The sequence below is a fragment of the Cetorhinus maximus genome, unplaced genomic scaffold (genome assembly GCF_964194155.1).
Source record: "Cetorhinus maximus unplaced genomic scaffold, sCetMax3.hap1.1 HAP1_SCAFFOLD_547, whole genome shotgun sequence".
Taxonomy (NCBI): domain Eukaryota; kingdom Metazoa; phylum Chordata; class Chondrichthyes; order Lamniformes; family Cetorhinidae; genus Cetorhinus; species Cetorhinus maximus.
The window spans coordinates 137,106-161,435 of record NW_027596489.1 but is presented as its reverse complement, the minus strand read 5'-3'; the positions used below and the strand labels follow the sequence as shown (position 1 = coordinate 161,435).

The window sequence follows — 24,330 nt, the reverse complement described above, 5'->3', positions numbered from 1 at the left end:
GAGTAAAGTTAGGAGAGGGGTGAAATATAAGCTGGTTTAAGCTTGGGGGTGGGAGGGGGGGGGGGGGATGGGGGGGGGATGGGGGGAGAGAAGTTGGGGGGTGGGTGGTAGTAGGGACAAGCAAGCAGTGATAGCAGCAGATAATCAAAAGATGTCACAGACAAAGGAACAAAGACGTGTTAGCAGGACACTCAAGTAACAGCTCTAGTGGGGGTGGGGTGGAAAGACTGACAGGGCATTACAGGTATAGATTTAAAAATAATGGAAATAGGTGGGAGAAGAAAAATCTATATAAATTATTGGAAAAAACAAAAGGGAGGGGCAAGAAATGGAAAGGGGGTGGGGATGGAGGAGGGAGTTCAAGACCTAAAGTTGTTGAATTCAATATTCAGTCCGGAAGGCTGTAAAGTGCCTAGTCGGAAGATGAGGTGCTGTTCCTCCAGTTTGCGTTATGCTTCACTGGAACAATGCAGCAAGCCAAGGACAGACTTATGGACAAGGGAGCAGGGTGGAGTGTTAAAATGGCAAGCAACAGGGAGGTTTGGGTCTTTCTTGCGGACAGACCACAGGTGTTCTGCAAAGCGGTCGCCCAGTTTATGTTTGGTCTCTCCAATGTAGAGGAGACCGCATTGGGAGCAACGAATGCAGTAGACTAAGTTAGAGGAAATGCAAGTGAAATGCTGCTTCTCTTGAAAGGAGTGTTTGGGCCCTTGGACGGTGAGGAGAGAGGAAGTGAAGGGGCAGGTGTTGCATCTTCTGCGTGGGCATGGGGAGGTGCCATAGGTGGGGGTTGAGGAGTAGGGGGTGATGGAGGAGTGGACCAGGGTGTCCCGGAGGGAACGATCGATATGGAATGCCACCGGGGGGGTGAAGGGAAGATGTGTTTGGTGGTGGCATCATGCTGGAGTTGGCGGAAATGGCGGAGGATGATCCTTTGAATGCGGAGGCTGGTGGGGTGATAAGTGAGGACAAGGGGGATCCTATCATGTTTCTGGGAGGGAGAAGAAGGCGTGAGGGCGGATGTGTGGGAGATGGGCCAGACACGGTTGTGGGCCCTGTCAACGACGGTGGGTGGAAAACCTCGGTTAAGGAAGAAGGAGGACATGTCAGAGGAAGTGTTTTTGAAGGTAGCATCATCAGAACAGATGCAACGGAGGCGAAGGAACTGAGAGAATGGGATGGAGTCCTTACAGGAAGCGGGGTGTGAGGAGCTGTAGTCGAGGTAGCTGTGGGAGTCGGTAGGCTTGTAATGGATACTGGTGGACAGTCTATCACCAGAAACATTCCACAGTGGGAATGTTACTGGACTAATAATCCAGAAAACCAGCTTGATGCTCTGGGAACAGGGGTTCAAATCCCACCACAGCAGCTGGTGGAATTTAAAATCAATTATTAAATCTGGAATTGAAAGCGAGTCTCAATAAGGGCGACAATTCAGCCATTGTCGATTGTCATAAAAACCCACCTGGTTCACTAATGTCCTTTCAGGAAGGAAATCTGCCGTCCTTACCTGGTCTGACATGTGACTCCAGATCCACACTGAAATGTGGTTACTCTTAATAGCCCTCTGAAATGGTGTGGCAAGCACTTGCTTCAAGGGCAACAAATGCTGTCCCTGCCCACATTCCATGAAAGAAAGTTTTTAACACCATCGCCACTGAATGGCTACAATTTCGGAAGGAAGTGAAGACAGAGGGTCCAGAAAAGATGCAATAAAATGGTTCCCCTTCCAAGGATAACAAACCAACTTCACCTCGCCTAATTGAAGTTCCGATCTCTCGTGAATCTTCCCTCCACACTCTCACATTCTTCCTAAAGCTCAGAATTGGACACAATGCTGCAGTGGGGTCCAAAGCAGTGTTTTATTCAGGTTTATTCTAACTTGGTTGATTTTGTACTTTATTCCAGTGTTCATAAAGCCCAGGATTCCACATGCTTTATTCACTGCTTTCTCAGCCTGCCCTGCCATCTTCAATGAATTGTGCACATATAGCCCCAGATTACGCTGCTCCTTTTACACTTGTATCCTTTATTTTATATTGCCTCTCCTTGTTCTTCCTACTGAAATGAATCACTTCACACCTCTCTGAATGAAATTTTATCTGTCACCTGTCTGCCCATTCCACCATCTTGTCTGTGTCCTCTTGAGGTTTATCACCATCCTCCCCACTGTAAACACAACTTGAAAAATTGGTGTCATTTGCAAATTTTGAAATGCAGCCCTGCACACACAAGTCTAGATCATTAATATATATCAAGAAATCAGTGTTCTGACTACCGACCCCTTGTGATCCCACTGTAGACTTTTCCTCAATTTGAAAAAGCAGCCGTTCACCATGCATGTTGTTGCCTGTCACACAGCCAGTGCTGCCTCTGCCCCATGGATTTTAACTCTGCTGACAAACCTGTTACTTGGCACTGTATCAAATGCCGTTCAGCAGTTCATGTGCACATCAACCGTGTTACGCTCATCAACATTCTCTGTTTCCTTATCAAAAACTCAAGAAATTTAGTTCAACACGATTGTTCTGAACAAATTGTACAAGTGACCTAATTTTGACCTGAATTGCCGCTTCTAAATGCTTTCCCACACAAGAGGTTAAAATGACTCGTCTGTCAATGCTGGGCTGACCCTTCCGTTTAAGATTACTAAGGATTTAATATTAGTGCCAGGAAGTGTGGGGAAATCGTGAAGAGTTGTGAAATTGTAACATTAAAAGACTGATAATTGATAAATAGCTCAATAAATAATCAGTTTTCAAGACATAAAGTACAGATAAATTAATTTATGAATAACTGAATTGAATTATTAATAATGTCAGGTAGAGTGCTTGGAATGGAGAAACAAAAATTACTGCAATGCTTAAAACATGAAATGAAAAGATTAAAAACTGGAAACACTCAGCAGGTCTGGAAGAATCTGTAGAGAGAGAAACAGAATTAACGTTTCAGGTCTGTGAGCCATTGGACGGTGGAAGAGGAACAGAAGGGAAGGTCTATGAAAGGCTGCAGGGCGAGAGAGATTAACTGACAAAAGGCTTCATAATGCAAGGTCAAAGGGAGTGTTAATGGGACTACTAAAAAGACAAGTCAGAGAATCATAGAATGGTTGTAGCAAAAGAAGGAGGCCGTTCAGCCAGTCGTGTCTGTATTAGGCCCCTGAAGGGACAATTTACCTAATGCCACATCCATGTCTTTGCCACATAGCCCTGCAATTAAACAAGATTGAACAATTCTTAGACAAAACTTGTATGAAACAAGATGTTTATGCGAATGGACAGCAGAAAAAAAAAGAAAAGCAACTTGTTTACAGAGTGTATCGGGGGGTGGGGAGCAGCATAATGTACCTGTGCAGGTCTGTGAGGATCCCCAAGGTCCATCAGCTGTCTGCATGCAGTGTTTAGTGGGCCCTGGGGGAGGTGAGGATGGAACCATTTGGGACACAGCACAGGGCAGGAGGTCGCCCCTCCCCCACTATCATGGTAACACGAAGGACTCACCATGGACGGTCCCACACCTGGGCCGGGCGGGGTCAAGGTGCAGGAATCTGCAAGCTGGTAGGTTGAGCTGTGAACTGGGCGGAGTTTGTCCCCTTCACTGTCAGGGCTGACGGCCTGAAGGTGCTGGGGATATGGTTCGGAGGGACCAGAGCATGCGTTAGAAACTGGAAGGAGCGAGTGTCTATGGTGAAAAGGAAACTGGGCATGTGGGAGTGACGCTCCCTCTCCATTGCGGGTAAGAACCTGGTCATCAGGTGTGAGGCACTCTCGCTGTTGCTGTACGTGGCGCAGGTCTGGCCCATTCCACACTCCTGCGTGACGGCGATCACTCGAGCCATCTTCCGCTTTATCTGGAGGTCAAAAATGGATCGTGTCCGCAGGGACGCGATGTACAAGCCTCTAGATAAAGGGGGAGAAAACGTGCCCAACATCGCCCTCATACTGATGGCCACCTTTGTGTGTGGCTGCATCAAGCGGTGCACAGACCCTCAGTACGCAAACACCAAGTGTCACCACGTGCTGAGGTTCTACCTGTCCCCGGTGTTGCGAAGGATGGGTCTGGCCACGCTGCCGCGGAACGCTCCAAGTAGTTGGACCGTGCCGTACCACCTGTCCCTCGTGGAAAAATTTATGCAGAAAAACCCCTTTGACCACAAGTCCATCTGGCAGTGGTCAGCACGTAACGTCTTAGAGGCCCTGAGGGAAAAGGAGAGGGTGGATCCTGTGGGATGGTTCCCCGAGCAGACTGTCAAAGTCATTTGGCAGAATGCCTCATCGCCAGAACTTTCCAACAAGCACCAAGACGTGGCTTGGCTGGTGGTGAGAAAGGCCCTCCCCGTCAGATCCTTCCTACACGCCAGGAGTCTCACCCCCTTAGCACGTTGCCCTCGAGGTGGCTGTGGTGGGGAAGAGACCGTTGTTCACCTCCTTGTAGATTGTGCCTTTGCAAAGAAGGTCTGGAGAGAGATGCAGTGGTTGCTGTCGAGGTTCATCCCGAGCAGTTCTGTGACACAGGACTCTGTGCTCTACGGGCTGTTCCCAGGGACACACACCGAGACAAACATCAACTGCAGCTGGAGGATCATCAACTCGGTGAAAGACACTGGTTGGTCTGCCCGAAACTTGTTGGTCTTCCAGCGCAAAGAGTTGTCCCCGACCGAGTGTTGCAGACTGGTACATTCCAAAGTCCAGGACTACGTGCTGAGGGACACACTAAAGCTTGGGGCAGCCGCCGCAAAGGCACAATGGGGAAGGGTCGCTGCCTAAGAACTTTCTGCCACAGTGCACCGAGGGACTGGGAACTGTTTAAATCCCCTCGGGCTGTACAGCTCAAAATGAATGTCTGCAAATGATTGTAATATTGTTTGTTCTGATGCACCTGGTGATACATGTTGTAAAAGTTGAACCTGATTGTACCTTTGTAATGGTGTTTTTGAAATGGTTTGGAATGTGGTTGAAGATATTTTATGAATAAAGCATATTTTTGCAAAAAAAAAATCACGACTTTAATAAAGACTTCCTAGACAAACCTCTGGGTTCTGAGTGTTCACTCCGTTTTTCCGCGACAGATGGCGACGAGGATGGGATCCAACTGAAGTCCAGTGGCCTCTTAAGTTGGAGAGGTATTTGAAAACCTGGACCGTCGGATCTTTGAAAAAGAATCCTCACGGAGAAAGGGAGAGACTCTCCTAAATTGGTGAGTATACGAACTGCATCCTAGCTGAAAGGGGGAGTGCAGTTAAGTAGCGTCCCAGCTACCTCTTAAGTTGGAGAGGTGGCCTCTTAAGTTGGAGAGGTGAAAGGGGGATGAACAAGCATCCTAGCTGAAAGGGGGAGTGCTTGAAAAAGGGTAGCTACCGACCGAAAAGATTTGAAAGACCCAAGGATTTGGAAGAATTGTTGAGGAATTCTTAAACACCGGTGGGCGCATAGGTAGGCAAAACGCACTGCGCTGTTTAATTGTGTTTCCTTTCCAGATAAAATGGGAAATCGTGGCAGCAGAGAGGCATCTGCCGCATCTCCGGCTCCACGGGAATTCAAAAACAGACCAAACCCAGAACCCAAATCAGGAACTTTGAATATGGGCAAGAGAACGGAAAAACGCATGAAAATGGTAACCAGGGCTCGGCAGAAGGTAGGAGATCTGCTGGTCCCTCCGGGGTCGCCAGCTGACGTTGTTATAACAGAACCGGGAGAGGACAGGTATGCGGAGCCTTTTAGTAGTGACTTATATGGCTGGACACAAGGGGAATGGCCGTATGGCTGCAGTTTTAAAATACCCCTCATCAAGACCTGGTGGGATGGAGTTGCGAATGGGGCCGGAGATCCTACTTGGGATTTTAATTATATGCTGGGTTGTTTTGAAAAATGGATGGAGGTAGCAAAGCGGCATCAGCCCCCCAAACAAAAGAGTAAACAGGAGGGTTTGGCTTCTGATAATGAGACCCCGACCAACCGAGGGGGTACCCCTGATACCACCCTAAAGGAGAAAACTCCCGCTCCAGAGCCTGAAAACCCCTCTGCCCCTCCTCCTTATCCCACTAACTGCGGACTACTGGGGCCTTATCCCCAGTTCCCTAGACTCATGTCGCCCGTTTCTGACAGCCCTTGTCAGCCTCCTCTACCTGATACCCTGACAGAAGAACTAATAGAGATGGTAGCGGCTTGCAGACAGTGTAATAAAGTAGCGAGACCGGGTGCGGAAGCTGGAGCAGAGGCAGAAGCGGGTCCGGGACCATCAAATCCAGTCCCAACTGACGACCAGCGTAAACACCCTTCCCGATTCAGGGGGTCGGAATCTGATAGTGAAAGTAAGAAAGTGACTCAGCTAAATGGAGCCATCACACGAAGCCTCTCTAGACAGATAGCAGCTGACTCTGCCTCTCATGCATTTCAGGCCCCTAAAATAATGATTGGAGACATGGCTGTACTTAAACCTTGGACCCCAGCTGAGGCTCGCGCCATGGTAGCCGAGGCACCCAAACCCATTAAGCGTCCCGCAGCCTTCCTCAATTGGTTGGAGCAAATGTGTGCAATTTATCAACCCCATCCAGGCGACTTACAAGCCTTATTAAAATTTGCTTATGGCAGCTCCTGGGCCACATTCCGGTGCCACCTGGGGAAAATGGGGATTGGCGATCCGATGATGATCAAGCTGACATGGGAAATGAAAGTTTAGAGCGTTGGTTACGAGGGAGGGGACGTATTGCAATTATGGGGGCAGCACAGAGACATGGGGGCCTGGGGGATGTAACTCGGTGTTTGCAGAAGAAAGATGAGGGCGCCCCTGATTTTATTGCCAGGTTCCATAATACCTGGGAAGAGTATGCAGGTGTTCCCTTGGAAGGCAACGGGCCCTTGGCTATTCGAACGCTGTTGAACTGTTGAACCCAACAAGCCCAGGCCTTTAAGATGCGAAATCTAAATTGGCAAACTATGCGCTGGTCCGAAATTACCCCTACCTTGGTCAATATGGACTCTGAGGGACTGTTTGCTAGCCCCCGGGAGGGCCCCAAACAACAAAAGACCCAATGCTATCGTCAAGAATAGGGCAGATGTAAGGGACAGGCTAGGGGTCTGAGACAGGACAAATCCCAAGACATTTGCCGTAAATGCGGGAAGAAAGGGCACTGGGCCAGGGACTGCCCATCTACTCCCCCCAAGGAGCCTGTAATGCCACACAGGCAGCCGATAACTGCGGTTCCCTCCTTTACTTATAATAACCCTTTTCCACAAAATTAGCGGAGCCCAGGGGAGGTTATGGTACAGGGAGCGGATATATCACTTTCCCAAGACTCGGAAGCACAACCTATGGTAACCCTTAGAATAGGAGATACACATTTACGAGCCTTGGTGGACACTGGCACTACCCTGTGCTCTGTACCCCCCTCCCTGTGACTGCCCCTTAGTCAGAACAGGGTAGTGACTGTGGGAGTGTCTGGGGTTCCTTTATCAGAGACCCTATCGAAACGGGTTGTTTTATCATTAAAAGACAACCATGTAGAGGAGACATTGATAGTATCAGCAACCACTCCCTTACCCCTGCTAGGACGCCAGACCCTGTGCAAATTAGGAGCCACTATCTACTGTACCCCTCAGGGCATGTATATGGAGGTACCCTCGCCCCAGACCCATCAGCTAATGTCCCTACTCCTTACCCCCGAAGCTGAGCCCGAACCGACCTTATACTGCTGGCAACTTGAGGGTAACCCTTATGCGGCAAAGATGGGCCGCTTGTGGCAGGAAATTGATAAGCTGCCGTTTTTAACTCCTGTTCGGACTCTGAAAAGCCTGTTACAGGTGGTGCAGTATTACTCTCGCTTACACTGTACTGTGTGGATTACAATGACAGATGACCCTGAGTATCACCAAAAGGCCAATGCTCTTGCAGGACAGTTAACCTCCGTCAGCTCCGACCGCTACATTTATTTCGGGGAAGCGGGCACAGGCGTCCCGGTGCACCTAACCACAGAGCAGCAGCCCCTGTTCCGTATGGACCTTGATTCAAGCCCCACTTGACACTCGCTAATCGCCCCTCTTCCTGGCAAAGCACATAGATCCCATGATTAAACGGTTACAGTCGGCCTCTACCTCTGAATGCATTGGATCTTTTGAGTGGTTTGGACCTGCTGAGGGTAGAATATACCTCCCTGGTATTTCCTGTCAGTTAATCGACCCTCTTGCTGAATTTCAGCGGCAGCAGCCCCCTGAGCAGCCCAGCCTCATTGGCCCTCCAGCCTTGGACATAAGCAATAGCGATTTGTAGGCCCTGCACAATACTCATGTAGGCCGAGTGCTCACCGCCCCGGGCCACCTTGTCATACTACGAAAGGATGTTGTGCTGCCCAGCGTTCGACAGTACTGACTGACCCCTGAAGCTGAGGCAGGCATCGCATCAGTCATAGACTCCCTGCTCCAACAAGGGCTTCTCAAGCCTACTGTCAGCACCTGTAACACACCAATACTGCCTATACCTAAAGTTGGACGGCCAGATGAATGGCGTTTTGTGCAGGACTTGCGAGCTGTAAATAACATTGTGATTCCCATAGCCCCGGTGGTGCCCGATGTAAATGTGATTCTATCCTCTATCCCGTCTGAAGCTGCGGTCTACACTGTAGTTGACTTGTGTTCTGCATTCTTCTCTATCCCTCTCCGCCCTGGATAGCCAGTATTTGTTTGCTTTTACATATAAAGGACGACAATATACCTGGACACGGTTTCCCGAAGGGTATACAGAGAGCCCCGCTGTGTATGCAGCTGCTGTGAAATGTGATTTGGAAGAATGCTGTCTGAATGGAAACTCTACCCTGATACAATATGCAGGTGACCTTTTAGTGGCCTCACCTACCCTGGTGGACGATGTAGAGGACTCAGTGACTTTGCTCCAATTCTTAGCTACAAGAGGCCACAGGGTATCGAGGTCTAAACTACAGTTCTGCCAGTCACAAGTCCAGTACCTGGGATTCACCTTGAAGGCTGGAACTCGGCAAATAGGACCTGAGCGAGTACAGGCTATCCTACGAATACCCCCTCCGAAGACTAAAAAGGAAGTCCTTTCTTTTCTAGGCACGGTTGGCTATTGTCGACAATGGATACCCGATTATCGCCTGCATGATGCTGTCCTCCGTGCTGCTACTCTGAAAGAAGCATCCGCACTCGTTCAATGGACTCCAGAACGGGAGTCAGCATTCCGAGCCCTCAAGACAGCTGTAACAACAGCCCCGGCTTTGGGGCTACCTAACTATGCGCGCCCTTTTCAGTGGCACGTCTGTGAGAAGGAAGGAATCTCCACGGGAGTGCTTATACAGGACCATGGAGGAGGAAGGAGGTCCGTTGTTTACTACTCTACGGCTCTCCCTGCTGTAGTACTGGGAATGCCTGCTTGTCTCCGTGACATCGCAGCCACCGCTGCCATGTTCGAAAAGTCTTTACCGTTGGTCCTCGACCACCCTTGTCAGGTGCGAGTAGCCCATGCTGTCATGTTACTTATAAACTCCGCCGCTACACAAAATTTTATTGCCTCACGACGTACGGGATACGAATTAATTTTGCTATCACACCCCTATTATACTTACCGCCGATCGCCTGCAATAATCCTGCCACCTGTGTGCCGGAGACCTCAACTGATGCAGAGCATGACTGCCTCACAGTGGTCGAACAGTCCACTTCCCCCAGGGTGGATCTGCGGATAGACCCCCTGCTCGATCCGGATGTTATCTTTTACACTGACAGCTCTTCTCATCGACCAAGAGACTATTTACTCCTCGCCGGTTATGCCATCGTGGACGCGCACTGCACTGTGGAAGCCTATGCATTGCCCCCTGGCACTTCAGCGCAGGCAGCGGAACTTATTGCCCTCACCCGAGCCTGCATCCTGGCCGGTGATCAGGCAGCCAATATTTACACCGATTCCCGCTATGCCTTTGGTGTTGTGCATGATTTCGGACAGATATGGAAAAATCGGGGTTTTATTACATCAGCGGGAAAGTCCATCAAGCATTCCCAACTTGTATTATACCTCCTCGAAGCAATTCAATTGCCCAAGCGCCTGGCAATTATTAAATGTGAAGCACACACTAATTTAACTGATGATGTCTCCAAAGGAAATGCCCGCGCTGACCAGGCAGCCAAAGGAGTAGCTGCCGCACAAGTACCTCTCCTGCAAGCTCTCCGCGTCTCCAGCCACCCTCCCATCCCTGTTTTAGAGTCTTCTGAACTACAGATAGCGCAACAAAACTCTACTCAACAGGAAAAGCGGACATGGGAACGGGCACAATGCAGTTCTACGGAAGGATTTTGGTTTCATCCGGATGGACGGGTGGTATGTCCCCGAAGTCTGTTTCTGCCCCTGTATCGCCTAGTACATGCACAGGCACATGCAAAGGAGGGATGCAACATGCGATTAAACAACAATGGTTTGCGCCAGGCATAACCCCAACCATACAAAAAAATCACTCGCTCTTGTTCAATTTGCCAGCAGAATAACAAAGGGCCAGCAGCCAAGTATGATCGCCTCCCGATGCCCAAGATACCCTTCGAAAATTTACAGATTGATTTTGTACATATGCCCCCGGCCTTGGGATATAAGTATATGTTAGTGATAGTAGACATGTTCACCCGATGGGTAGAAGCTTACCCCACACGAAAAGATGATGCTCAAACGGTAGTGAAAAAATTGTGGAAAGAAATAATACCTAGATACGGAATACCTATGGGAATAAATAGTGACCGAGGGACTCACTTTACCGGAAAGATACTAAAAGACTTCGTGCAGGTTATGGGATTTCAGTGGAGATTGCATATTCCCTACCAGCCACAGTCCTCAGGGATGGTAGAAAGGGTAACTGGGGAATTAAAAAACGCCCTGTCTAAAGTTTGTCAGGATAATAAACTCCCGTGGCCAGAAGCACTCCCAGTAGTGCTTTATGCTATGTGAAATAGAAAAAATAGAGCCACTGGAATAACGCCCCATGAAGCTCTTATGGGACGTCCTATGACTACTGGAGCCCAGCCCCCTGTATGTGCCGAAAAATTAGCCTTAGTTTGGAATGATGAACAGACTTTGGCTTACGCCTAAGCACTATGCAAAACTGCAGCTGAATTGCATGAAAGGGTCAGGTGACCGCAGAAGATACTCCTATACACAACTTCCAGCCAGGTGATCAAGTGTATGTAAAAAATCTAAATAAAGAGTCTCTTTCTCCTAGGTGGAAAGGACCCTACCTCGTGTTGCCAACAGCTCGGACAGCTTTGAAGGTTGAAGGGAAGGAAGACTGGATCCATGTCACCCGCCGTAAAAAACATTGTCCCCTGTCAGTATAGCAACTGTTACTAAGTGATTTAACTTGCATTATGTATAGGATATTGTGCTTTGTTATATTCTGCAGAGTATTCCCAAGGGACCCTCACCCAAACACCTTTTTGTCTCTATGCCGCACCTATGCTAGAGAGGTAGGACAGGGTGCCTGTTGGATATGTGCCCAGACTCCCCAACATGGGAGAGAGACGGGTAATTGGCGTGCTGTTCCTCTAAATGACACTGAGTATGCTGACGTTCGAACTTTTGATATTGTAACACCGCAGCACAATATGTTTAGGGGTTAGTTCTGTCGCTCTCCACCTGCCAATAGGTGGAACTATACAGAACATGGGATTAGAATTAGATCCCCACTTGAGCTGGTAAACGCCACCTGCTGGTGTTCCAACCTTACACTCAGCACTTATGATCTGGGACGAAGCTCCTGTCATACTACAGTATCATACATCTTTGGCCTATCTGTCCGAAAGTCCGCCGGTGCTGAACATCCACCAGACCCTCTTAATGGTACATATTGGGTTTGTGGAGATAAAGCTTACCCCTGGTTGCCTGGGATGCCTCAGCTGTCCTTTTCCTCTAATATGTCTGTAGGAAATTCGGAAAAGAACAAAACCACTCCCACCTGGAGTGGCTGTTGCTACCTAGCATACTTAAATCCCTATCTTCGCCATATAGGTAAATCAGATATGCACCCACATCGGCGCCTACATCGCCGTGGCATCTCGGAATCTGAACGATTCTGGATGATTGCTTTGCCCCCTTATGGATCAGCTCGTAATTCACGTGAAATTATCAACCTGGCAGCTGCGCTTGAAAAAGTCGCTAATTCAACGGCTGATGCTCTGATTAAAACACAGAAGCAGATCTCAGCCAGCACCACTGAAATGATAGCATTACGCCTAACCGTATTACAAAACAGGATGGCCCTTGACTTCCTTCTAGCTGAAAAAGGTGGCACTTGTGCTATGATAGGCTCAGAGTGCTGCACTTATGTCCCCGATGTCTCTGAAAATATCACTGACTTGGGAAAGCATGTCATGGACAAGGTACAAGAAATAAAGAAGGCTGGGGAAAGTTGGAGCGATTTTTATAAAAATGATTCTCAGTGGTCTACAATACTAGGTTGGTTTTCCGGTTGGGGAAGTTGGTTGCTATACTTTTTAATTGGGATAGTCGTAGCATGTATAATAGGGTGCTGTGCGTGTGTTACTTTATGGATTTGCTGCTCCCAGATTATCAATAGTGTCTCCACTGGATTAGGGGGTGCCCCAATCATTCCCCAAATGATGCACACTGGCCCCAGCGAAGCCCACTGGTGGGGAGAGAAAGTTTACCCCGCCAGGGACCGGCCTTTTCCTCATGGTTATGAACCCTCGTATGATGATGAAGATATTATTCCTCACTGGTGTTAATCTAAAAGAAAAGATTAACAAGGAGGGACTGTGGAGGAATAAAATACGTGTGTAATTGGGAATGAAATAAAATACACTTATAATTGTGAATGAAATAAAATACACGTACAATTGTGAATGAAATAAAATACACGTATAATTGTGAATGAAATAAAATACACGTATAATTGTGAATGAAATAAAATACACGTACAATTGTGAATGAAATAAAATACACCTATATTTGTGAGAGAAATAAACTTAAAATACATGTATAATGTAATTTACTGTAGACTGTCCCAAAACAGTCACGCAGCCAGCACATAAATTAGCAAATCAAAGGGCCAGTGCTACCTTCCCAGACTAAGGGGCTCTGGATGTCAGATGCGGTGGCAAAATCTAAGAGAAAAAAACTATTGTGTGTGTGCATTGCCCAGGATATGTAACCAATTATCACTGTCTATTTGCTAAACCATTGACATTGTCCTGTCTATTTGCTAAACCATTGACATTGTCCTGTCTATTTGCTAAACCATTGACATTGTCCTGTCTAATCGTTAAGCCATTAACACTGATCGCTATCTTTTGAAACCATTTGAAACTATTGTAATTGCCCAAGTTTCTGTCACGAACCTTTTGCTATATCTCTGTGTGTAAAGAGGTGTTAGGCAGAGACTGGTTCACTCCATTGTATGTGACTCGGCTCTCCGTGATATCACGACTTTAATAAAGACTTCCTAGACAAACCTCTGGGTTCTGAGTGTTCACTCCGTTTTTCTGCGACAGATTCTGTGGTGACAAGTGGTCCTCGTGTTTTTATCTGAGACAGGCCTCAGCCCAGTCATTTGCCCCGAGTGTTGATGTGATGGTTCAAGTGAAGAGATGCCGGGTACCGGGAGCAGCAGGAACAATAAATAAAACCGAGGTGTCGGTAAATACTGATATAGTTTATTTGTATCTAGTTCCATTTTTATGAATTCTGCTGAATGTGGCCCTTGCCCAGTGTCAGGATATTGGATCAGAGCCACCATGGAAAATAAATTTGACACTGGTGAGATAGACAATGTCAACTGGATCCTCAGTATCTCTGTAACCTCCTCCAGCCCCACAACCCTTCCTGTAAATACAAGGTGTTGTTCTTGGATTACACCCTGAGATAGACAATGTAATTATATTTTAACCTTTATTCTTCAAGTAAAGTATCTCTCTTCGGGCTGTTCTCAAGGTTGTGCAAGATGAAACCAAACAGTGATTTATTTGTACTTCTTGCAGTTTAGTTACTGTATTCACTGCTCACGATGTGATCTGCTCTACATTGGGAAGACCAAACACAGATTGGGTGATCACTTTGTGGAACTACCTCCATTCAGTCTGTCAGCTTGAATCTGAGCTTCCGGTCACTTGTCATTTTAATTCTCTGCCCCACTCCCACTCTGACCTCTCTGTCCTCGGCCTCCTGCACTGTTTCAATGAAGCTCAATGGGGGCTCGAGGAACAGCTCATCTTTCAATTCGGCACTTTACAACCTTCCACACTCAACATCGAGTTCAGCAGTCTCTGCACCAACAAAGAGTTGTCAGGATCTGGAACATTCTACCTGAAAAGATGCTGGAACCTGATCCAGAACTCACTGCCTACGAGCAGCTCACTGCCTACGAGCAGGCTGGAAGCAGACATGATCAATGCTTTAAAATTGAATTGGACCAGCGTTTAAGAGAAATAAATATGCAGGGGGTTGAAGACACAGCGGGGCAATGAGACAGACTGGACTGCTCTACTGAAAGCTGGCATGGATTCAATGGGCTGAATGGACTCTTTCTGTGCTGTAATTACACTGATGCATTTGTTTGACCACTCCTCATAATTTAACCCTTGGAGTCCAGTTGTTATTCAGGTACATCTGCACTGCTCTCCCTCTAAGGCCAATATAGTCTATCCTTCCTAAAGTGTGATGCCCAGAACTGAACACAGTATTCCTGTCCTGATGAAAGGTCATGTTGACTCGAAACATTAACTCTGTTTCTCTCCACAGATGCTGCCAGGCCTGCTGAGTACTTCCAGCATTTTTTATTTTTATTACAGTGGTTCAGGTGCAGTCTAACCAGGATTTTGAAAATGTTGGTGCTTTTCCCACAAACAGAACAGACAAACTTTTTTCCTTCCACAATCAAAGTCCGATGATATTCAGGTCCTGAGGAATCGAATGACTCTGTTAGATTTTGATGTGAAGTTTGGTTTGAATTTTCCCGTCTCCAAATCCGTCCCATTGAAAACCCTGTACAAAGGAGATTATAAAAAATTCATCCCTGTCAGTCCAGGATAGAAATTAAGAGACAAACATTTCTCTGGGTTGGAGTTTTCTGTGTGTAAATCCTCCCCTTCTAAGCCCCTGTAAAAGGAGTTTCCAAACACTCGGTGTAAACTGGGCTCCGGGAGTTTGTAATCCGGGTTTGGAGTCCTACACCGGGTGTTTGTGAATCCTCCCAGTCCACCCAACGGCTCCATTCCTCTCCTGCACTCGGCCCTTTCTCACCCGCTGGACTTTCAACCCGACCGCCTTGATCCCGATCCCCACACGCGCTGCGCATGCTCCAATTCAAACCCGGCCAAGCCCCTCATTCACTCCGATTGGTCGGAGGAACAGCCGGTCCCGCTGGTCCTCCAGGCCCGCCCCCTGTCCCTATTGGTCCGGAGCTGCCGTCAATCATTGTCAGCTGGATCATGTGTAGCGCGTGAAATCAGGCGTGAGGAGAACTGGAGCGAGCGGATTTAAAATGCGGGATTTACAAAGACCGAGTGCGGACTGAGAGCTGGAAAAAAGATCCGTGAGCATAGATAGGGCTGGCGGGTGAGTTGGGAGGCTTTATGAATTCACTGTCTCTGTCATAAACCCTCAATAATGAATCATCCTTCAAACCACAGATTGGGCCATTTCTCCGGAAGTACAAAAAGCTAAAAGCTACTGTGGATACTGGAAATCCAAAACAAAAACAGAATTACCTGGAAAAACTCAGCGGGTCTGGCAGCATCAGCGGAGAAGAAATCAGTTAACGTTTCGAGCCTTCATGGCCCTTCGGCAGAACAGTTCTGCCGAAGGGCCATGAAGGCTCGAAACGTTAACTGATTTCTTCTCCGCTGATGCTGCCAGACCTGCTGAGTTTTTCCAGGTAATTCTGTTTTTGTATCCGGAAGTACGCCCGAGTTAACGGCCGCCAACTTTATTCGGGGGCAAGGAGCAGCAGAGCGCATGTGCGGTCACCATCTTTATAGGGGGCAAGGAGCATCAGAGCGCATGTGTAGTCACCATCTTCATAGGGGGCAAGAAGCAGCAGAGCGCATGTGCGGTCACCATCTTTCTAGGGGCAAGGAGCAGCAGAGCGCATGTGCGGTCACTATTTTTATAGGGGGCAAGATGCAGCAGAGCGCATGAGCCGTCACCATCTTTATAGGGGGCAAGGAGCAGCAGAGCGCATGTGCGGTCACTTTATAGGGGGCAAGGAGCAGCAGAGCGTATGTGCGGTCACCATCTTTATATGGGGCAAGGAGCAGCAGAGCGCATGAGCGGTCACCATTTTTATAGGGGGCAAGGAGCAGCAGAGCGCATGTGCGGTCACTTTATAGGGGGCAAGGAGCAGCAGAGCGCATGTGCGGTCACCATCTTTACATGGGGCAAGGAACATCAGCGCATGTGCGATCACTATCTTCTATTAACATCATAAATCATCCCAGTGAGCTTCACAGGAAATCATAAAATAAAGTATAACATTCAGACACACAAGGAGGTGACCAAAATACTTAAATAGTCGCTTGTTTGTACAGAATTTGATTATTAACGAAAACAGAGACAAGCTGTCAAAGCTTTTCCTGTTGCACTCACCAGGACAGACGCAAGAATCCCAAATTTCAAAGGGAACCACAATTTATACTGCCCGAGAAAAGGGTGCTGATTGGTTGGCCCGTCGGCTCTGATTGGTTGTTGCCATGGACAATACAGCCAGGAGCTGTCATCCCCTCTGCTTTTGTTTAATTCCACAAAAGACCCCGTGCCTGGACTTGTTCCTTCTGCCTGCAGAGGACAGGTCCCTGTGGATGAACATACGTAGCTTCTAGCAAGTGTAAGTGAGCCACATTACAAGCCTGACTGATAATTTTTGAGATTTGGTATTCTTCCCTCTATCCTGATGAGTACAAGATAAAATGTTTTGACAGAATGTCTTTTTTTATTAATACTCAGTTGTCTTAAAGGGGGAAAGTGTGGTAGACAGAGGGAGAGAATCTCAGAGCTTGGGGTCGAGGGAACTGAAGGCACGGACACTAATGGTGGAGCAATTAAAACAGGGAATGCTAGAATTAGAGCAGTGCAGATATCATAGAGGGTTGTGGGTTTGCAGGAGCCACACAGAAAAGAGAGGAGGCCATTGGGGGATTTGAAAACAACGATGAGAATTTTAAAATCGAGTTGCTCCTTGAACGGGAGCCAAGGAAGGTTAGGGAACGGGCCTAGCTGTGAGTGAAGACACAGACAGCAAAAATATGGATGTCTTCAAGTTTATGGAGGGTAGAATGTGGGAGACCAGCCAGGAGTGTGTTGGAATGGTCGAGTCTGGAGGTAAACATGGCAGTGATGAGGGTTTCAGCAGCAGATGAGACACTCCTGAGACAGGGGTGAGGTCGGGTGATATTACGGAGGTGGAAACAGGTGATCTTAGTGATGGCACAGACATGAGGTCAGCAGCTCATTTCGAGATCAAATGTAATACCGAGGTTGTGAACAGACTGGTTTAATCTCAGACTGTTCCCAGGGAAAGGGATGGAGTTGGTATCTGGGAAATGGAGATTGGAGCAGGGACTGAAAACAGTGTCTTCAGTCTTCTCAGTGTTTAATTGGAGTTAATTAGTCATCAGGAAGAGAAGCAGGAACCAGAATGGGCCATGAGACTGATCCCAGGTTTAACTTAGTTAGAGAGGGAGAGAAGGAAGGAAGGAAACCCTGGGAGGTTTGGAGAAACCACCTTCATAATCGCTCATTAAATCACCACACAATAAGTTTTGGACACAAGGTTAACGTCTGCTATTCTGTATGGTCGTACAGGGGGTTTCAGATTAATGTTTTGTCACGAGTAATCACTGAAGTGAATGATCAGACATATTGTCAACTCCAGTTGTAGAAATTTGTTAAAAAGATACAGAAATAATTGTCCAAAACTCTGCCTGGATTTCAGCACAGGGAGGAGGGAGAGTGTGTGGGACGGGGATTTGCAGCTTTGGGAGAACAAGAGAGGAAAAAATGTTCCATAGAAACTAGAATTGTCTGTTCTGAATTTCTATCCTGTTCTTACAGTGATTGCTTTTGTAAACTCCTTTCACAGAGAATTAGAAGCGGAGTATTTTCAGGCAGGAAACTCAAACCAAACATCACATCAAGATCTTACAGAGTCACTCGATTCATCAGGACCTGAATATTATCATCTTTGAATGTGGACGGAGAAACGTTTGTCTGTTCTGTCTGTAGGGAAAGATTTCAAACATCAGTGTGACTGGAAAAGCACCGAGACACACACACACCCGAGTGAGAGTGTTCCAGTGAACTGACTGTGGAAAGAGCTTTAACCAGTTATAAAGCCTGAAATAACATCACACCATTCACAGCAGGGAGAAACTGTACACGTGTTCTCTGTGTGGACGAGGCTTCAACTGATCATCAAAGTTAGAGAGACGCAGGGACACCTGGACCATGGAGAAACCGTGGAAATGTAAGGACTGTGAGAAAGGATTCAATTGTCCATCCAAACTGGAAACCCATCGACGCAGTCACACTGGGGAGCAGCCGTTCACCTGCTCTGAGTGTGGGAAGGGATTCACACAGATATCCAACCTGCTGACACACCAGCGAGTTCACACAGGGGAGAGACCATTCACCTGCTCCGAGTGTGGGAAGGGATTCACTCGGTCATCAAGCCTGCTGACTCACCAGCTAGTTCACACTGGAGAGAGGCCTTTCACCTGCTCCGAGTGTGGGAAAAAATTCACTCAATCATCCAACCTGCTGAGACACCAGCGAATTCACACTGGAGAGAGACCATTCACCTGCTCTGAGTGTGGGAAGAAATTCAATCTGTTATCCAACCTGCTGAGACACCAGCGAGTTCACACTGGGGAGAGACCATTCACCTGCTCCGAGTGTGGGAAGGGATTCACTCTGTCATCCACCCTGCTGAAACACCAGCGAATTCACACAAGGAGAGGCCATTCCGCTGCACTTCCTGTGTAAAGAGATTCAGCCTTTATTCCACCTCAGTGTACACCAGCGAATTCACATTGGAGAGAGAGCTTTCACCTGCTCCAAGTGTGGAAAGGGATTCACTCATTTATCCAACCTATTGAGGCACTAGCGAGCTCACACTGGAGAGATGCTGTTCACCTTCTCTGAATGTAGGAAGGGATTCACTTAGTCATCCCACCTGCTCAGACACCAGCGAGTTCACAAGTGACAGCAGGGATTGGATTCTGCTGTTATTGCTGCTGTTAATCACATCCAGGACTGAACCATGTTCATTCTGACAGTTGTGGTTTGTTTCTATTGCTGTTCATAATCCCTGTAACTGGGCTGAAGTGTCCTGGAATTGCTGTGTTTTTGAGCAGGGGTTTAACATTTACAATCTATCAGTCCTTTGACACCACTACTATATAAGAAGGATTGGAAGATTGTGACCAGAGCCTCCACAAGTTCCATGTGAAGGATGCTGTCTCTGAGAGTGCAGCAGTCCCTCAGTGTCACCCTGGAGTGTCAGCCTAGATAATGTGCTCAGGTTTATTAATATTTCCTCTTGTTATTGATGTGGGTCATTAAGAAACAATGGACTCTTATGATGTCATCCAGTCCCAGTGCGATGATGTCATCCAGTCCCAGTGCGATGATGTCATGAAGACTATTCAATACCAGCGGAGCCTTAGTGGTGAAAACAGTTTTGTTCGAGATGACAGCAACTCCATTACTGATAGATCAGCAAATGGAATTAATGGGAAAGAAAGTGAGGCAGCTGATGAACATCAGGAATAGTGTTGTGAATTATGAAGATGAGAAACATGTACAGTATATGTCCCATCTCTCGACACTCTGCCCCATCTCCCGACACTCTGCCCCATCTCCCGACGCTCTGCCCCATCTCCCGACACTCTGCCCCCATCTCCCAACACTCTGCCCCCATCTCCCAACACTCTGCCCCCGTCTCCCGAGCAGCCTGTCTCTACCTCTGCTGAACCCACACAGGATGCACCATGTTGAAACCAGAGGAAAGGACTGGGTGAGAAATTGTAAATCACCAAGGGTGTGCACATGGGGGTTTGACAAAATATTAAGTTTCCTGTTTTTAACAATGAAACTTAAAACGCATTGATTGGAACCACTTCCAGCTATTGTCCATTCTGACATCCCGTGGGCCAGCTCACCCTCTCACTGGGTTCATGCTGAATGTCAATCCAGGCTGGGAGCCATTGGGTGGATGTGCAATGGGTGGATGAGTGGGTGAAGGAATGTTCAGTTCACAGGGAGGGGATTGGGGGAGGGGGGTTGGTGCTGGTGGTGGGAAGTGTTCATTCTGAAGGAGTCCCACCTGAAACAGTGACCACTAACTTATCACTTTCTAATGGTGATTGACCTGCGGTGTATTTCCCCAGATTTGTTCTGTGCAGTATTTCAATGTTTATGTATTTTTTATCTTTGCGAAAACATGTTCTTGTTCTGACACTGAAATCCAGCTGATTTTAACTCTTGTTAAGTTCAATCTCCATCGAGTGCACAGGAGGACTCAACTGGTCCAAACTTTTTCTGGTATCAATAAACAAAAATCCTACAAGATGTTTATTTGGGGATTTGTTTTTCTCTGAGACGGTCAAACTATGACCCAAAGTTCAGCTTTGGGCTTTGAGCCCGGGCTATGGGGCCCACATACATGGAGCACCATTACCGGATGTCCTTCATCCCCGATTTTAATCACCCCACCATTGGTGGCCGGGCCTTCAGCTGCCTGGACCCTGAGCTGTGGAATTTCCACCCTAAACCTCTCCACCTTTCTCATTCACTTTGCCCCTTTCAGACACTCCTTATAACTGACCTCCTTGACCAAGCAGTTGGTCATCTGACCTAATACGTCCTTATGCCCCTGTGAAACTTCTTGGGACAATTAGAAGCTCGATATAAATATAATTTGTTGCACTTGTTGATGTAATTCAGTCAGACCTGATCACTTATTGAGTCTGTATGAATGTAACTCAGATAGACACAGCTTGTGTCATAGTTCAGTGAGACCTGATCACTTACTGAATGAGTCTGTATCAATGTAACTCGTATAGACACAGCTTGTGTCATAGTTCATTGAGATCTGATCCCTTAATGAGTGAGTGAGTCTGTATCAATGTAACACGTATAGACACAGCTTGTGTCATAGTTCAGTGAGATCTGATCACTCACTGAGTGAGAAAGTCTGTATCAATGTAACTCGTATAGACACAGCTTGTGTCATAGTTCAGTGAGATCTGATCCCTTAATGAGTGAGTGAGTCTGTATTAATGTAACTCAGATAGACACAGCTTGTGTCATGGTTCAGTGAGATCTGATCACTCACTGAGTGAGAGAGTCTGTATCAATGTAACTCAGATAGACACAGCTTGTTGGAACAGACCTGGGGAGAAAGAGGCTCTGAGTTAATCACTGGATTTTCTGTTCTCCACAGTTGGGAAAAAGGTGATTCTTTCCAAACATCCAAATGACAAATGAAGTCATTAAAGATGATTTGTTGTTTTGAGCTGAATTATTTGGTAGAATTAGAGTGAAGGAGTGGGATTGACCCACAGGCTGAGTCACCACTTTAAGGACAGGAAGAGAGAGAATCTGGAGAGGGGAACAGAATTAGTGAATTAGTAGGTGACTGGGCACTGAATCTGGAACAATGAGCAGAGAGGGGGAGGAGTGTGTGGGACAGGGATTTATAGATTTGGGGGAATGAAAGGAGAACGAATATTCCATAGAAACTAGAATTGTCTGTTCTGAGTTTCTAACCGGTACTGACAGTGTTGACTTTTGTAAACTGTGTTTACAGGGGATTAGAGGGAGAGGATTTTCAGATGGGGAAACTCAAACCAAAAATCTCAATAAGATCTTATAGAATCACTGAATGCATACATGACCAGCCTTTGAGTATGGAAGGAGAAATGTTTGTCTGTTCTGCCTGTGGGGAAGATTCACATCATAATTTGACTGGAAACTCACGAACACACAGACACCCGAGTCAGAACATATGTCAGGGTCAAACCTGACATCACTTCTGCAAAAAGTCTGGTTTGTCTCAGACAGTTGCCAGGGAGAGGAATGGAGTTGGTATCTAGGGATTGAAAACAATGGCTTCGGTCTTCCCAATATTTAATTGGAGGAAATTTCTGCACATCCACCATTGAATATCAGACAAACAGTCTGATAATTTAATAAAAGTGGAGAAGTGGAGAGAGGTGGTGGTGAGGTAGAGCTGGGCACTGTCAGTGTACATGTGATAACTGACACTGTGTTTTCAGATGATGTCGCTGTGGGGAGAATGTTGATGAGAAATAAGAGGAGGCCAAGGCTGGATCCTTTGGGGACACCAGAGACAACTGTGGGAGTGGGAAGGGAAGACATTACAAGTGATTCACTGACGATGGTTAGAAAGAGAAGAATGGAACCAGGAGGGAGCAGCCCCACCCAGCTAGATGACAGTGGAGAGGTGTTGGAGCAGAATGGTGTGGTCAACCTTGTCAAAGGCTGGAGACACATCGAGAAGGATGAGAAGGGATAGTTTGCCTTTGTCTCAGTCACATAGGATGTCACTATTGGCTTTGATCAGAGCTGTTTCAGTACAGTGGCAGAAACCTGATTGGAGGGATTCAGACAGGGAGTTCTGGGAAAGATGGGCACGGATTTGGGAGGTGTGAACATGTTTGAGGAGTTTGGAGAGGCAAGGAAGGTTGGAGATGGGACAGCAGTTTGCAAGGACAAAGCCAAAGGTTTGTTTATTGACGAGGGCTTGATGATGTCAGATTTGAAGGAGAGAGGGACAGTAACTGAAGAGAGAGAACCATTAACAATCTCAGTGGACATGGGGAAGTTGGGTGACCAGCAGTTTAGTGGGAATAGGGTCAATGGAGCAGGAGGTGGGTCTCATGGACAAGATGAGCACCGAGGTGGCATGAGAGGAAATGGGAGCGAAACTAAAGAAAGATGTGGGTTCAGGGCTCAGACAAGGGGGAACTTTAGAGACAGTTTGTCCCGGTGGGTTAGTGGAACGGAGGGAAGCAGCAGAGGCAGCTGATCGGATTGTTTCAATCTTAGTGACAAAGAAGCTCCATGAGCTCCACACACTTGTTGTTGGAGGTGAGGATGGAGGAGACAGGGGGAGAGGGAGAGCCCTTCAAAAGGAACTAATTTGTATGTTTAACACGGAGCTGATTTATTTGACTTTATTCAGAATATTAACAGCTATAACTGGGTTGGAGTTTATTAACATTAGTAGAAAAAGACCCCAATCAACATGGTTCAGTCCAGGACGTGATCAACAGCAAAATCCATTCACTGTTGTCACTTGTGTCTCAGCAGGTGGGATAACTGAGTAAATCCCTTCCCACACTCGGGGCAGGTGAACGGTCTCTCCCCAGTGTGAACTCGCTGGTGTGTCAACAGGTTGGGTAACTGAGTGAATCCCTTCCCACACACGGGGCAGGTGAATGGTCTCTCTCCGCTGTGAACTCGCTGGTGTACTGTGAGTTGAGATGACCACCTGAACCCAGTCCCGCATTGAGAACACCTGAATGCTTTTATAGCACTTCCCGCAGTCTGAGCATTTGAATGGTCTCTCCCCAGTGTAAATTCGCTGGTGTTTCAGCAGGTTAGTTGACTGAGTGAATCCCTTCCCACACACTGAGCAGACGAATGGTCTCTCCCCAGTGTGAACTTGCTGGTGTGCCAGCAGGTCAGATGTCTGAGTGAATCCTTTCCCACACGTGGAGCAGGTGAACGGTCTCTCCACAGTGTGAAGTCACTCATGTTTCAGCAAGTTGAATAGCTGAGTGAATCCCTTCCCACACATGGAGCAGGTAAATGGTTTCTCCCCAGTGTGAACTTGCTGGTGTGTCAGCAGATGGGATGAATAAGTGAATCCTTTCCCACACATGGAGCAGGTGAATGGTCTCTCTCCGGTGTGACTGTGCCGATGAGTTTCCAGTTCAGACGGGTAATTGAATCCCTTCCCACAGTCCCCGCATTTCCATGGTTTCTCCCAATTCTCACTGCATTTATGTTTTGACAGAGTAGATGATTGACTGAAGCCTCGTCCACACACAGAACACGTGTACGGTTTCTCCCCACTGTGAACGGTGCTTTTTCCTTCCATGTTCAAAATCCGATGATATTCAGGTTATGATAAATTGGGCGACTCCGTCAGATCCTGATGTGATGTTTGGTTTCAGTTTCCTGACTGCAAATCCTCCCCTTCTAACACCCTGTGGAATTGATTTAAAACAGAAAAAAGGGAGTGAGAGAGAACCCACAAAAACACAAAGGCAGGTTGTGAAATTGAGCTGAATGAATCTGGGAATT

At 47.2% G+C, this 24,330-nt stretch overlaps 1 pseudogene; it reads left to right on the top strand.

Moving 5' to 3' along the window:
• LOC144674055 (uncharacterized) overlaps nucleotides 1-24,330 on the top strand; it is a 96,004-nt pseudogene that overhangs the window by 10,226 nt on the left and 61,448 nt on the right.